This window comes from Canis lupus, chromosome 10, assembly GCF_048164855.1.
Source record: "Canis lupus baileyi chromosome 10, mCanLup2.hap1, whole genome shotgun sequence".
Taxonomy (NCBI): domain Eukaryota; kingdom Metazoa; phylum Chordata; class Mammalia; order Carnivora; family Canidae; genus Canis; species Canis lupus.
The window spans coordinates 65829762-65845029 of NC_132847.1; the positions used below are offsets into that span (position 1 = coordinate 65829762).

Genomic DNA, 15268 nt, shown 5'->3' on the forward strand with positions numbered 1-15268 from the left:
GCTCTTCCGCCCCCCCCCCTTTTAATGGTGATCTAATTGCATTTGGTTAAAAGTACTAACCAGTTCTTTAAAATATGCTCTGTGGCCAAGTCTAACTTTATTTAGATGCTGTAAATGGACAAGCTTGATTGTTGAACCAAAATGGGAACATTAAGCAAACATCACAGCCTTCACTAGTAACACATTGTGACTTTCTTGTCAAGTGTAGAGTCCTTCCTTCAAGAAAAAGCCTGTGACCATTTCCTATGGCTTGCCTGGAAACTTCTATAAATCTTAGGTTTTAGTAAAATATTTTTTGTTATTCAAAAAAAGACAAAGTATAATATACAGTGGGGAAAGGACAAACTCTTCAATTGGAAAAGCTGAACAGCCACATGCAAACGAATGAAACTGGACCTTTACCTCACACCATACACAAAAATTAACTCAAAATGGAATAAAGACTTAAACATAAGATCTGAAATCACAAAGTTTGAAGAAAAGAGGGGCAGGAAGCTCCTCGATATTAGTCTTGGCAACAATTTTCTTAATCTGACCGCAAAAGCAAAAGCAACAAAAGCAAAAAGCAAGCAGGACTATGTCAAACTAAAAAGGTTCTGCCCAATAAAGAAACGTCAATAAAATGAAAAGGCAACTACTGAATAGGAGAAAATATTATCAAATCATATATATAATAGGTTAATATCCAAAATACATACAGAATTCATACAACTCAGTGGCGAAAAAAAATCAATAAAAAAAAGGCATAGGATCCAAATAGACATTTTCCCAAAGAAGACGTATACTTGGCCAACAGGTACACAATAAGATGCTCAACATCACTCGTCATCAGGGGAATGCAAATCAGAACATAATGACATATCACCTCACATCTGTTAGAATGGCTACTATCAAAAAAAAAAGAAAAGAAAAAAGAAAAAGAAATAACAAGCATTAGTGGAGATAAGAGAAAAGGTAACCCTGCGCAGTGTTGGTGGGAATGTAAATCGGTGTAGCCACTGTGGAAAACAGGATGGAGCTTCCTCAACAAACTAAAAATAGAACTGCTATATGACACAGCAATTCCACTTCTGGCTATTTATCACAAGAAAACAAGAACACTAACTCAAAAAAAAAAAAAAAAAGAACACTAACTCAAAAAGATATGTGCATCCCCCTGTTCACTGCAGCATGATTTGTAATAGCCAAGATATGCAAACAACCCAAGTATCTATCAATGGATGAATAAAGAAAATGTGACATGTGGCTGGCTGGCTGGCTGGATAGAATGGAATATTCAGCCATAAAAAAAGAATGAAATCTTGTCATTTGTGACAACATGAATGGACCTTAAGGGCATTATGCTAAGTGACATAAGTCAGATAGAGAAAGACAAATGCTTTATAATCTCACCTATATATGAAATATATTATTTAAAAAAAAAACAGATACAGAGATTGGTGGTTGCCAGAGGCAGAGGGTACAGGATGGGCAAAATAGGTGAAGGTCAAAAGGTACAAACTTCCAGTTATAAAATAAATAAGTCACGGGGATGTCATGTACAGTAAGGCAACTCTAGTCAATAATGGTACACTACATATTTGAAAGTTGTTAAAACAGTAAATCTTGTAAGTTCTCATGTATGGTTATGGATGTCAACTAGACCTACTGTGGTGATCATTTGCAATATATACCAATATTGAACCAAACTAAAATAAAAGACAAGGAATTACTTAAGACTTACATTTCAGCTCTTAGGTTTACAGTCTCACCTTACATAGCTCTGTTTTGAGTGTGTTGAACTTTCACATATGCTTTCAGAAATGTGGATATGTACAAAGGGATTACATGCAACCTAGTGGTTTCCACAACTATGTCCAATCACATCGTGCACAATGGAACACTCCAAGCAAATAGCCAAGCCCCCACAGACCCAAGTGGAGGCTTGACAGGAAGCACCAAAACCAAGCATGGGGGGCCAGGTCAAAGTGGATCCTAGGCCCCCAAACTCAGGAAGGCTTGAGGGTAGAAGAGAGTTAGAAGGCCATGTCTGCTGGCTGCTGGGACTAAGCACCAAGGGGAAGTAGGAAAGCTCCTCACAGAAGGTCTGCACAAACCTCAATGTGCATGAGACACTCTACTTATTTGGAAGGAATAGTAAATAGTCAGTGCCAAATATATACAAAATAGGTTGCTCCAGAGACTCCTTATTTGAGAGAAAATGTGTAATTTGAACTATGATTTGCACTGTCTGGTCTGGAAATACCTAGTCAAGAAAACACAAATGTTCTTTCAGAGCTAATTCTAGAGCAGTGCTATCCAAGAAATATTAGGTGAGCCACACACACAGTTTTAAATTTTCTAGTAGCCATATTTAAAAGCAAATAGAAACGGATGAAATTAATTTTAATAATACATGTTAACCCAATATATCCAGTATTACAAAATGTAATCAATATAAATATTATTAAGATGTTTTACACTACATTTGTCACACTAAGTCTTCAAAAATCTGGCATGTTTTTTATACTTCTAGCACATCTCAATATGACTGCTAAATTTTCATTGGAAATGCTTAACTGTATTAGATCACAAAACTTACAGCTGAAAAAATCTTCACGTATCCAAGTTGTTTCACGGTTGTTTCACAAGTTTTCCAGTAACTGAGTTTCCGTTTCTAAACTTAAGTTTATTAAACAAAATTTAAAACTTCCATTCCCCCCAAAATTTTAAAAATTAAAAAAAATTAAAAATAAAACTTCCATTCCCCAGTAATAGCAGCCACACTTCAAGTACTCAGTAGCCACACGGCTAGTGGCTTCCATAATGAATAGCGCAATTCTAGACAATCAAGCTGCATGCCTGGCTGTTGTCACAATAAAACCACCACTGAATGTCTACTCAGGAATAGATAGCAACATAACAGAAATAATAATGCTTTTATTTTGAAGAATGCTTTGAGATTTAGAAAATGCTGTGTAAACCCAAAAGTTTGGAATATGATAGGTGGTGTATGGGCTTAGACAGAAAAAAATATTTGAGTTCAGACTCCAGGACTGACACCTCCTACTTGACCTTTCACATGAGCTTTACCCAGCCTCAGGCTCCACATTTGTAGAAGGGGATTGATATTATATGCCCCATCAAGCTCATGGAGTTGATCTGAAGATCAAATAAGATGATATGTGAGGCACCTGGGTGGTTCCGTAAGCTAAGCGTCTGCCTTGGGCTCAGGTCATGATCCCAGGGTCCTGAGATTGAGCCCTGCATCAGGCTCCCTGCTCAGTGGGGGAGTCTGCTTCTCTCTCTGTACCTCTCTCTCTCTCTCTCTCTCTCTCTCCCCCTCCCCCCCTTCCTCCCTGCTCATTCTCTCTCAAATAAATAAATAAGATCTTAAAAAAAAAAATAAGATGATATGTGGAAAAATGGATGTAAGTTATAGAGATGTTAGTTATTATTATAGTAATTATATCAAATAAGTATCATCCTGTTTTATAAAAAGGAAATGTAATCTCAGGAATTCAATTAAATAACCCAAAGTCACACAGTCAGGACCTTGCTGAGGAAGGCCCCAAAAGTATATTTTCTAGCTCCAAATCAAATGCTTTTTCCACCACTGGTACCACAGATGCCTTATATACAATCTAAACACTCAACTTCAATCTGAGGCTACTTAGAGGTTAAGAAATTTGAATCAAGAAATTAGGATTCAATCAATACAGCAAAAGATGATGAAAAAAGCCCAACATGCTCTGAAAAAATAGATAGGCCATGACTGGAATGACCGGTTTCATCACATAAGGTTTTAAAGGCTGGTTTACCAAATTATTTCTCAAAACTTGTCAGAAAAATCCAGACTTCTCAAGTGTTTTCTAATATAGGTGGCAATTTGTCCCTTAAAGAAACATTAACAGCTCCTGAGGAGACGGGGTCATTTCTTAAAAAGGTACAGAACTTTTGGGGATAGATCAGAATCAAAAAACTATTTCTAAACCTAGCAACACTTTCAAAGATAACTACTGTTTGAAACCTGAGGTTTAAATAGTAAAAGGATTGCTTCTTCTAACAATGTGAATGAGAATCTCCTTGCTTTAGTTTACTGCATTGATTTTTAAAGTCAAAGCTGATGGTTTCTGTGTAAATCTTTCTGTGAAAGTAGAGAATTGTTCAGTTAACAACAAAGTGGCTATCTTCTAGAGGCCAGGCATCATGTAGGGTCCTGGCAGGGGAGGAAGCAACACATGATAAATAATAAATCCCAGTCCCTCCTCCCACGATCCCCAATCTCAGTTGATGTCTTTGTATCTTAGTTCATGAGAAAAGTGAAACACCAGGAGCCAACCACTCAACGATCCCACCACCAAATCGACACGCTGCCTTCTTTCCAATGCAGTGGGTGAAGCCAGAAATAGCAAAGAGAAGACCTTCACCTTAATTTTTCCTTCCAAATCTCACATGAGTGTGTCTGATAGGTGGAAGTTGAATTACATCCAGAACTCTAACAACAAGAAAGCCAGGGATCATTTTTTCTCATGTCCTGTATACAATTTAGCAGCAAATTTCTGATGATTCCACTTTCAAAATATATTCTGAATCCAACTATCATTTGTCTCTTCTACAAATAGATATCATTCTAGTCTAAACCACCATCATCTTCACCCAGATAGCAAGAGCCTCCTAACCAAATTCAAATTTGGAATTTGGTTCCAATTCTGATTCTAATTATACTCCCTTATAATCTGTCCTCCAAACAGCAGCCAGTATGATTTTAAAAACTAAATCAGATCATTCCATGCCTCTGCCCTCAACTCTCCAAAGGCTTTCCATAGCCTCTGATCCTGCAGGAGAGATAAATAAATAAATGGCCATACTTTCTTAGAGAAACACAAGAGCAGCAAAAGCATGACATCTACCCCACTCTTGCCTTCCAAATCTTAGATAAGTGCAAGCAATTGGTGGAAACTAAATTACATATAGAACTCAAACTGCAAAGAAAGCTAGGAAAAATGTAGCCTCTTACTATAGGAAGGCCCTGGAAAAAGAGGTTGGAATATATATTAAGACCAACTTACCATGTTCCCACACTATTCATTGCAGCAGCATTTACAAGAGCAATTGATAAGTAGAAAGCAGACTAAATGCCCAAAAGCAAAAGGCTGGTAATAGAATGTGTATATCCAGGTAATAATATGCTCATTTTTGATGAACATTTTATCAATGAAGTGAAAAATCTTACAACATATAATATACTAAGATAAAATCTTGTCAGAAAGTTGTACATTTTATCTGATCTCACTTTTGGGGCAACTGGGTATATTTAAATATAGCCTATATATTATTTTTAAAGGTATAATTATGATATTTTGATCATGTAGGAAAATCTCTTGTTCTTAAGAGATGAATTCCCAAATCCCATGAACTTTTTAACTAGTTTCAAATAACTTAGAATAAAAGCATAGAGAATTTTAACAACTGATGGATCTAGGAAAATGACATATGGCACTCATTGTGCTACTCCCTCTCCTGTTGGTTCAAAATTTCTCAAAATTAAAATTCAGGGAGAAAACTGCTGTTGAGCAGTGGCTGGTTTGTAAGGATGCCCTGAGTTCAGGCTATCTTCTCTGCTCAAGCAACATCTTAAAAACTTTGTGCTCTTAGACGGCATGTGTACAATGTTGTCATCTCCAGTAACCCAGGATGGGTTTAGGTTGCCCTTTCTTCTTGTTCGCATTCTTGTAATATATTCTGAGAAACTGCAACTGTTCCAGAGCACACACACAGAAAATAATTAAATGGGTGATGCCAGATACACGGCATATACACCACCAGAACCCCTACCACGCCGATGGCAGACATAACTAATCAATCAGGGTACTCTATCCTGCTGAACTTCATTATGCCTCAGAATCCTTCTCAACACAGTTCTCCAGGTACCCATGATCAAGGCACTGGAGCTGGTGAGATAAAACCTTTGCCATCCATTTATTAAACAGACTACCTTCAACAAAACCTTAAAATACTATGATTTTCATGAGGGCCTCTGAGGTAGCTATGCAAAAAAAGCTCAAAACCTGAAACCGAAGGGGGGGGGGTAAAGGTATTAAACAGGTGATGGGGATTAAGGAAGGCACTTGTCCTGATGAGCACCAGGTGATGTATGGAAGTGTTGAAACACTATATTGTACACCTAAAACTAGTATTACACTGTAGGCCAACTAACTGGAATTTAAAAAAAAAAAAAAAAAAACATTTTTTTACTACATTAAGTATATTTACAAAAAATTAACCTCAATCCACCCATTGCCTCTTACTTCTTGAACCTTGGGAAAGTCTCTGAAAGTTCTCTGCCCTTCAGCTCCCGTGTCTGTAATGAACTTTCCTCACAAAGTTATCAGTGGTTAAAATGAGACAATGGATACTGTGTAAATTTGTACATCAAGAGTGGCATCATGAAGACTGGAAAAGTCACTTTTGGAAAAGCCAGTTATTAGAATATTGATTATAATTCAGAATAGGAGTTCTACAAGCCTGAAGGAAGGATTATTTGTTTATTTTTTTTAAGCTAGTCCAGAAAAAGGACAAATTCTTAATGTCCTTCTCAATGTCCTTTTGCTGGTTCTTCATTTCTCTGATTTCTGAAAGTCTCAAGGCTCAATCCTTGGACCTTTGTGCTATTCATACCATAGGTAATTTCCCCTAATCTCATGGCTTTAAGTACAACTCATACGCCTTTGATTCCCACACTTTGAAAATATAACAGGATGTTATAAAAGGAGTTGGAGGCAAGGCTTCAATACCACAGACATAAACACTGATTAACTAAGGGGCCCACGCATATCAAGATTTTCACAGTGGTATCTGAGAACAGTTTACCTTGGGCCCCTCACTGTAATTAAGATTATAAAATCTTCTAGATTTTGGAGTTGACTTCTAGAAATTGGAGAGAGGGGATTTGTGAAATTTCTTTTAAGACAGCTATGCTGAGGGATCCCTGGGTGGCGCAGCGGTTTGGCGCCTGCCTTTGGCCCAGTGCGCGATCCTGGAGATCCGGGATCGAATCCCACGTCAGGCTCCCGGTGCATGGAGCCTGCTTCTCCCTCTGCCTGTGTCTCTGCCTCTCTCTCTCTCACTGTGTGCCTATCATGAATAAATAAAAATTAAAAAAAAAAAGAAAAAAAGAAAAAGACAGCTATGCTGAGTATCTCCTCTCACTGGAGAATAAAAAGGGTGGGGAAGTCAACCTTCAGTTCAGATCTAGGGACAAACTATGACTTAGAGAACTGATATGTGTTCCTTGAAATTTGGAGAAAGGGGAATGATGGGAGCTGCTTAATTCCCTGGAGACTGCCTGCCCCCAAGGGAATCTAAAGGTGAGAGGTTGCTAAAGTAGCAGAGAAGAGATATTCCCTTGGGGATCCGCTGAGGCACAGGGTATGTGCTTCCTGTGGACAGGAGGTGGGCCACGCAGGAAAGGCACCCAGGAGCCACTTGGTGGGGTGATGGGACTATAAGCGAGAGTCTGTGTGGTGTGAGCTGCAGGAAAACTAGTGGCAGCTGGAGGACAGGATATATGACCCATTCCAATGGTACTGCAGAAAGAGGAGCCACAGCAAGGGAGCAGCCACAGAAACCCCAAAAGAACCAAGAAAGACACCACTAGAAGTATTAGCTAGACTCCAAGAAAGTGAGATCTGATTAGGGCGGTCTCCATCAAGTGGGGACTTTCTGATCCCTTCCCCCTGTACTTCCCAAGGCGTCCAACTCTGGAGTGGTTGAAAGCATAGCTAATGAGGAGAACATAAGCAGGAAAGAGAAAAAAAAAGGCAACCATAGTTTCTTTCCCACTGGGAGAAGTTGTTCCTATCTGCTGCAGGCCCTAGCTTGACATATTTGAAGGTAGAGGAAGAGGTTTAAAAGTAGAAAAAAAAAATGGAAGCAGAAGGAATATGGCCTTTTAATAAGTATTAATAAACTAAACTGGACATTCTTATTTCTGAACCAAGGCTCTGGTTTCCTGCCTAAAGAAAATCGTAGAAGACTTACTGTTACCAAAGAGCAACCCGAAAAAATCATGGTATTCGCCAGAGATTTCACCCAACAACAGAGAAAACTACTCCTCCACCAAAGAAATGTTAAAGGAACATCGGGAGATAAAAACAAAACTGCAGTCTCATGGATTCCCAGAGCCGTGCTTCCTCACAGTGCCCATTAGATTACACAATATATTATCACAACACCTGTTCACCATGGTATAATAGCCATCTCATAATCACCAAACCCAAAGATGAATTCTTAGTTTCCAATCCGAGATCTTCTTGGATCCCAGTCTTCCCCATCTCATTCAATAGACACCCAGCATTTCGCTCGGTCAGCCCCACATCCTTAAAGTCATCCTTAAAGTCATCCCTTAAAAAGAATCCTTTTTACATCCTGGTTCTAAACTACCCGCAAATCCTACAAGCTCTGCTCTCAAAAATTATTCTGAATCTAACCACTTTTTGCCACCATCTGATCCAAGTCACAACTGTCTTCCCTGGATTATTGCAATAGCCTATAGCAGGTCTTTCTATTTCTGCTCTTGTTGCTCTACAGCCTATTATTCTCAACACAGCAGCCCAAGTGACTGTAAATCATGTGTCTACTTATAAGTCATGTAGATCTTCAATGCCCTTTTTTCTTTTTTGGATGAAAGATGTGATAGCCATACACAATAGACTGTTTTTCAGTCATGAGAGAGGAGGATATCGTGCCTTCACTTTTAACTGAGAATAAAAGCCAATGGTGGGCAGCCCGAGCAGCCCAGGGCCTGATCCTGGAGACCCGGGATCGAGTCCCACGTCGGGCTCCCTGCATGGAGCCTGCTTCTCCCTCTGCCTGTGTCTCTGCCTCTCTCTCTCTCTCTCTCATAAATAAAAATCTTAAAAAAAAAAAAAAAGCCAATGGTTTTAGAATGCCTAAATGATCTATCCTCTCATCTTTTTCATTTTTTAAGATTTTATTTATTTATTTATTTATTTATTTATTTATTTATTTATTCATGAGACACACACAGAGAGAGGCAGAGACATAGGCAGAGGGAGAAGTAGGCTCCCTGCAGGGAGCCCAATGAGGGACTCGATCCCAGGACCCCAGGATCAGGACCTGAACTGAAGGCAGACACTCCACCACCGAGCACCCCTGGGTGCCCCTCCTTATCTTTTTCAAAGCTTATTTTCCTACCCTTCCTACCTGCTTGCCCCAATCAGGCTACCTTGGGTGCCTTGCTTTTCCTCAAACATGCTAAACACTCCCCCAACTCAGGGACTTTATACTTGCTGTTCCTTCTGCCAGGGATTCCCTTCTGCATTTAGGCTTCTGCTCAAATATCCCTTATTAGAAGAGCTTCCCCTAATTGCCTAATATAAATAACAACTCCACCCTCCCTCTCCCCCATCCCTTCTATTTCCTGAACTGCCTCTCTTCCCCCCTTCACTATAGTTATATCCATGTCACTTAGAGCCACACATTTCTTTGCCTGTTCGTTGTCTGTCTGCCTCTATGGCATGCCAGCAATCCAAGCCTAGGATTATGCTTTGTCCACCATGGTAGGCACTATTTTTTAAGTGAATAATTTCCACTATAATACTTATAAGAGTTCCTAAACTACAGTCATTTTATTTATTTTTTTAAGATCTCCCATGGTCCTTGTAATATTTGGAAACAAATCCTGAAATGGGGACTAGCTGGGTCCCTGTGGTCGCCTCCTGATTCCTTTCAGGCCTATTATCTTCCCCCACTTCTCATCTCTCAACAGGAACACAGCCCCTTCCCACCCTGGGAGCCCTTCCAGGAAGACAGATGGGGGCGGAGAGAGACGGGTCTCTCCTGAACAACCGTGGCTGCGCATCGGGACTTGACTGACACATGTGGGCACCACAGCCAGATCCAGGGCTCTCCGGGCCTCCATTCTGACCGCCAGACAAGAATGTCTGTCTTTGCTAATTCGACTTAAGCTCTGTTTAATTACTAACTTGGTAGTCTCTGCTCTCTGCTTAGCTGCTTGTCAAGTATGTGGCACTTTTGATAATTTAAGGGTTGGAATTTAGTCTATTTTTGCAATTGAAAATCAGCCTGGAGCCAGAGTTTCCCTTTTATTCAGAAAGACGAAACAGACGGCACATCAAAAGCGGGCATTCTGTAATTGTGTCTCTTCTGATGCATTAAAAGCAGACCTTTGCACACTGGCTGCTTGGTGTCCTTTGGAAACCTCTACTGGGCCTGTAAACATAAAGTCTATGCTCTCATATCATTCATGTGTGTCTTTCTGTGTCCAGCTTAGTCCTCCAAATCACTCGGTGATGTCAGGAAGCCACACTGAGAGGCAGCCTCAGGGGGGTGCCCAGAGAAACACGAGGACTGGGAGCTGGAGCCCGGGTTCCAGGGCTGGCCCCACAGCCTCTGAGCTCAATGACTCGAATGCCTACCTAAAATAACTTAAGTTGTATTGATGAATTCTACAGCACTTATTTGGTACTTCATAGCTACCAGGCACACACAATTGAGAAGATGTTGTCCCTGTCCCCAGGGAGCACTCGGTCTGATGAGAAGACAGGGAGAGCGACCGTCCCAGTCTGTAGTAGTGTTGTAACCAAGGCCTGCAGGAAAAGGGGGCATCAGTCGGCTTGGAGGGTGGGTAAGTACTTACCAGGATTTAGGAAGCAGGCTCAGGACAAACAGGACAGCACCTGCGAAGGCCTGAGACAGCCTGCACCACGCAGGAAAAGGCAAGTTCAGGGTATGCTGTGCGGGAAAGGGAAGCAAGGCCGAGGAGGGTACTGAGGCAGAGAGCTGGGAGTAAAAGATACGGGGAAGAAAATAAAGGCAGGCTTGGCCTGTTAGGTTAAGGACAAGTGGTTAGGTCATGGAAACACTTGAGGTCACTTGAAACACTAGCTAACCTGGTCTTAAGCATATTGTAACTACTTCCCACTTGAATCTATGGGGTTCAGGGACAGTAAGTTAGTTGCCCAAGATAACTTAGCTGGGGAAGGCGGAGAAGGGAATTTAAAGGCAGTGTGCAGACTCCAGAGCCCGGTCCTTAGCCATCACACTGCCCTGCAAATATTAAATGAGGACTTTGCAAATATTAAAGGAGCGAAGAGATACGAAAGGAGTCTACAACTAAAGTGCTGCCCAAATGTAGCCACTGGTGTTTATTAGTTCTGTCACAAGGATCCCCAAACAGGAGGTCTTTCTTCTTCCTTAGTATTTGACAGTGCAACCCCGAGCATTTTCTCCCGGCTCAGCAGAGCAAGCAAGAGAGGCTGTGAGAAACCAAAATCACTCTAGATGAAAGGAAAGGAAGTCTGGGCTCTCATGAGTCACACTGAGGGATAGAAGAATGATGCGATCAAATGAAGCAGCCCTTCTGAAAGCTTAGCCTGTGCTGGCACCTGCTGGTGCCCACAGTAAATGTGCCAGCATCAACAGGGATTTATCCTCTGGAGGGCAAATGCCCCAGGGCAATTGTATGTATGAACAGGGAGGTAGGGGGAGTAGGGGAAGAGTTGCAGCTAGTCTAAAAGGCACTGGGAGACTCTTTTCCTTACCTGCAAGGTTGCTGTGCATCTGTGAAAAAAACTTCAGCCTAGAAGTCACTCATCATAACCACTACCAAGGACCTCCTATGGGTATGCACAGCTCCGAGCATCTCACACACCTTCCCCAAACAGCAGCACTGCCAACCCTACCAGTTCTGCGAGATGTCATTCTCCCTGTTTAAGAAATGCAGATAGCTCCAGGAGGTTCCTTTACTTGATTTGACCAGGATCATATAACTAGTAAGTGGTGATCCTAATTTAGCATCAAAGTTTAATTTAATTCATACTCTTTATAACACCAGGTTGCTTCCCAAAAACTTAAGTCCAAAGCCTAATTCTCCCAGTTGCTACGTCTGAAACCCTGGCCCTAATCAATTGACCACTGAGAGTTTTGTTTTGATGGATTCATGGGTTTGTCCTTGCATTATTCCAGAAGTTTATCATCTTAAATCCTTTTCTGCGATACGGGCAGAAATTCCTGCCATTGTATTTGTAGAGATCCTGAAAAGTGGATTAGGTCAGAAACATAAATAATGCCAGAACTGTCTTTAAAACCTGAGGACCTGGGGTGCCTGGGGGGCTCAGTCATTTAAGCCCCCAGCTCTGGATTGTGGCTGTCATTATCTCAGTGTCCTGGAATCGAGCCCTGCCTCAGGCTCTACAGTCAGCAAAGGGTCTGCTTCTTTCTCTGTTCTTCTCTCTGCCCTGATCACACATACTCTCTCTCTCAAATCAATCAATCTTAAAAAAAAAAAAAAAACCTGAGGACCTGCCATCTCATAAAATATATGTTTGAACTTCAAAGCTCCAAATAGAAATGAGAACTCTAAGGTGCCCCTGAAATGGTTTCCAAACGTAACAAATATGGAAACTCTGCCCTAGCTCATTTGCCAGTTAATATTCACACTCTGGAAAATTCTCTTCACCTTGAGAGTCTCCAATCAAAAAATCTAGAAACCTCATTTTCTAGCGCTCAGTTGAAACTTCAAGAAAACAAAGATACCAGGTTGAACCATATGCTTCCCATATTTGACAGTTTTTTGACTTACGAAAAAATTAAAATAGTACATTGATTGGGTTCGGTGAAATTGATGCAGGTTTTCAAAAAGACAGTTCCTCTATCACTGCAAAATGATTGAACAAGCCCATCCTGGGCCAAACATCAGCAGGCAGGCACAAGAACCACCTGGATGATTTTTAATATGAGGATTCCTGGTCCCACCCCCATAATCGGTACTGGAGTTGGGGTGGGGTAGTTCAGGAACTTGCCTTTTTAAAAGGCATCCCAGGCATCCCAAGGCAGAGAGATGGCTCTAAGGAGAACTCCCCTGCAAGATTTCTGAACTGGAAAAATATGTTCTACTGCTCTACTACTCGGAGGACAGCACCCCAAAATGCCATCCTTCTCAAAGGGCGTCTTTAATCTGTTTGTAGGCAGTTGAGGGACCTCTGCTGTAAAAGTAGACAAGAACCTGGTGCCAGTTTCCAACCCTTCTTCTACAACTTCCCAGCTGTGAGGAGTCTTCTGAGGGCTCAGCTTTTTTTGTTTTAATGACCTATGCTTTTTTTTTTTTTTTTAATTTGGTTTATTTTGTTTTTGCTGCCTAAGATTAATGATTATTGCAAAGGGATCTCAACCACTCTTTAAACAGCAGTCTCCGGGTAATGTGCCCAGCCCCCAGCCCTCTACCCTCCAGGAGAGAATTACTGCGGCTCCACTTGTTGGTTTAGAGACTATTTATGCCCCTCTTCCACATCGCAGATTCAAACCAAAGCCTCGTTATTTCCACTATGTTTGTTTTGCTGCAGAATGGTAACATTTACATGGAAATGGGTCTTTTTCTCTATCCTATCATTTGGATTGTTTAGTTTTCCTTTTTGGACTTCTTTGATGCTGTTGAAGCAAGAAATCCGCAGGAATCTGGAGAAAGGAAGAGAGTGGGCTCTAGGGGGTGGAGTGGGCGGCAATGTTGTTTGCTTCTCTGTCTCCTAGGTCCCCTACCACCACTTCCTAGCTGGACTAAGCTATCTCCTTCCTGTTTCTGCTTTTCTGCCTCCTACAGCCAGGTCAAAATATGTTAGCATTTAGGGCTGCAGCTCCAGCTTTAACACTGACTTGATATGGGAAGTCTCTTTCCTCTCAAGGCCTGTCTTCCCATGTGAATAGTGAAGGTGTCTAACCAGATGACCTCTAAATTCAATTACTTTCATAAGCCCACTGGGCTGTCACTCGCTTTGCTGTGAGGTAACCAGAAAATAAGCCCTTTCCTAGCCATATGGCTTTGGGCAAGTTATTTAATGGCTCTGATAGACCATCAAAATGAATCGCACCATTCTTTTCTACTTCCAATGAAGGCAAAAAGTGGATTCTTTATGCCCAAAGCATGAAAATAGCAACCAATCCATGCTCCTTTGTATGTCCTGGAGTTCCAAAGATTATCCCATTACTTCATAAGATTTTTCCAAAGACTTCCAAGGCTTTAAATCTTCTATCATATCCCAAATACACCCACCATTCCCAATACCACACCTACTAGCCCCAGTGCAACCCTAAAACCTTTTCATTTTAATTTCGGCTGCCCTCTCCCCTTTATTTCTTGCTAGAGGGTTCTATGAAAAATGTAATTCCCCTTCTAGACAGGTAGTCTAGGGAGGTACCTGCGTATGTCCACAGTAAGGCATACAGAACGATGCTCACTGGAAGCTTGTTTATCATAATGAATAATAGAAAACAAATGTCCATCACCTTAAATAACATGGTGGGCAATTCATTTAATAGAGTACCACGCAGCAATTCAAAAGAATGAGGCAGATCTATGGGTGCTAATATGGGTAGACAAGATACACTGTTGCATAAAAGAAAATGGTATAAATCAACTATACATATTCTAAGTATATACATATGCACAGGCATGCGCGTGCACACACACACACACACACACACAGAGTTTAGGGACAGAAAAGGTTTAGAACAACATATAAGAAATTGATAACATTGTTTACCTCCAAGGAAAGGATGGTCAAGGGGACTTCAGACTACGTAAAATGTTTTAAAATTTTTACACCAAAAAAATATATTTTTTAAGAAATTTAAAATTAATTTGAAATAATACAACCCCTCAGTATATAATAATAGCACAAAGGATGGGGAAAGGAAAAACATCTTGTCAAGTTCTTGCACTATACATGAGTGGTATAATATTATTTGAAAATGACTTTTTGAAGATAACTTTTTTTAATGTGTAAACTAAAGATGAATATTTTAAATCCTGTGACATGCACAAGAAAAGAAAATGTTAAAAGAGGTTTAACAAGAGTGAAGAGAAAATAGAATCCAAAAGCAAGTTCCAAAGATGGTAAAAAGAACAAAGAACAGATGGAACAAATAATAACAGTTGGCAGGATGGTGGATTTAAATATAACCATATCAATAATAGCAATGTAAATGGTCTATACACCCCGATTAAAAGGCAGAGATTGTCAGATCGGATAAAAAAGTAAGACAGCATCATATGCTGTGTACAAGAAACTCACCTTCGAGATTAAGACGTAACTAAGTCAAAAGTTTAAAAGATGTAAAAAGATATATAATGAAAACACTAATCCAAAGAAAGCTGGGGTGCCTTCATAAATACCAAAGTGGACTTCAGGACAGGAGTATTACCACAGATAAAGAAAGGCAATAGATAATAATAAAAGGGACAATTCAC

General features: G+C 40.5%; 1 protein-coding gene across 1 annotated transcript in view; it reads right to left on the bottom strand.

Moving 5' to 3' along the window:
- LOC140641059 (uncharacterized) overlaps positions 1-15268 on the bottom strand; it is a 166696-nt gene that overhangs the window by 149221 nt on the left and 2207 nt on the right. The window lies entirely within an intron of this gene.